Source organism: Gossypium arboreum, chromosome 12, assembly GCF_025698485.1.
Source record: "Gossypium arboreum isolate Shixiya-1 chromosome 12, ASM2569848v2, whole genome shotgun sequence".
NCBI classification, from domain to species: domain Eukaryota; kingdom Viridiplantae; phylum Streptophyta; class Magnoliopsida; order Malvales; family Malvaceae; genus Gossypium; species Gossypium arboreum.
Window position 1 is genome coordinate 33,257,077 of NC_069081.1, and position 1,678 is coordinate 33,258,754.

The window sequence follows — 1,678 nt, forward strand, 5'->3', positions numbered from 1 at the left end:
TGCATGCTCCTCCTCCATTTGTCTCGCACCTCATTACTGGATGTACCTGAGTAGAACCAAGTAAACCATCAATCTTTTTATTTAGAAGTTCTACCTGGTTTGACAGCATAGTAATCAAATCGACATTATAAACACCTGTTGTTTTAGTTGGCTTAGTCCTCATGACTTGCCACTGATAGTTATTCAATGACATCTCTTCAATAAACTTATAAGCATTTTCAGGTGTTTTATTATTTATGGTTCTGCCAGCAGCTCGTCAACCATTTGTCGAGTCGAAGGATTTAGGCCATTATGGAATGTTTGAACCTGTAACCAAAGCGGTAACCCATGATGAGGGCACCTTCTCCGTAAGTCCTTGTATCTCTCCCATGCATCATAAAGAGTTTCTAAGTCCATCTGCACAAACGAAGAGATATCATTACGTAATTTGGTCGTTTTAGCCGCAAAAAATATTTTAATAGAAATTTTTCGGTCATTTGTTCCCAAGTAGTGATTGACCCTCGTGGTAACGAGTTCAACCACTGTTTAGCTTTATTTCTCAATGAAAAAGGGAATAACTGAAGACGAATGGCATCGTCAGAAATGCCATTAATTTTAAATGTATCACAGAATTCCAGGAAATTTGCCAAGTGAGTGTTCGGATCCTCATCTTACAAACCATCAAACTGAATAAATTGCTATATCATTTGAATAATGTTAGGTTTTAGTTCAAAATTATTTGCAGCAATAGTAGGCCTAACTATACTTGACTCAGTTCCTGTTAAAGTAGGTTTAGCATAATCATACATAGTACGAGGAGCAGGATTTTGATTTGCTAGTTCAACATGTATCACAGGAGGTAGCTGATTGTCTTGGTTTTCAGCCATCTCTTTGGTTAGGGTTTGAGTATTGTCCTCTTGCTCGTTCTCTGTGTTTCTTAAGCTTTGCCTTATTTCTCTTTGGTTTCTGCGAACTGTGCGATCGATTTCTTCGTCAAAAAGTAGTGGTCCTGACGGGTTTCTTCTAGTCATAAACTATAAAAACCTACCAAGAGAAAGAAAAAGTAAATTAATTAATAATAATAAAATTAAAATTAAAATTAAATTGTAAGAAAAATAAATGGCTAAAGTAATAAAAATTGAGTGTTCCTAATATCTTAGTTCCCCGGCAACGGCGCCAAAAACTTGATCGTGATTTTCGTGTGACAGGTTTTAAATATTTATAAAGAATCGTTCTTGAAACTAACTATTATCACAATGTAGGCAAGTGTACCTATCGAATAGTAGTATAGTTTTAGCAAGACTGGATTTTCGAACCCAAAGGAACTAAAAGTACTAGTAATGACTGTATTTCTATTATCTAGCCTAAGAATAAGGGAGTTTTGTTTTAACTAACTAATTACCTAAACTAAGAATTCGTAGAAAGTAGAATTGGGGGATTACTTTTGGAAAACGATTGAATTAAGACAATACCTAAGGAAAAATCCACCTAGACTTTACTTGTTATTCTGGCTCCGAATCGGACGATTTATTCATTTAACTTGTCCCGTAGAGATCCCTAAGTTATATTATTATCCCTATTCAGGACTAATAACATCTAATCCCTAGATTGAATAATTGAAACTTTTCTCTAATTAACACCCTAAGGTTGCATTAACTCGATCTATGGATCCCCTTATTAGGTTTCACCCTAATCCGGC

At 35.3% G+C, this 1,678-nt stretch overlaps 1 non-coding gene across 1 annotated transcript; it reads left to right on the top strand.

Annotated features, from left to right (window-relative positions):
- The first annotated feature begins 322 nt into the window (after positions 1 to 322).
- On the top strand, positions 323 to 429 carry LOC128286037 (small nucleolar RNA R71). Its single transcript, XR_008276584.1, has one exon. It is a non-coding gene; the product is annotated as a small nucleolar RNA R71 (small nucleolar RNA).
- Positions 430 to 1,678: the final 1,249 nt, after the last annotated feature.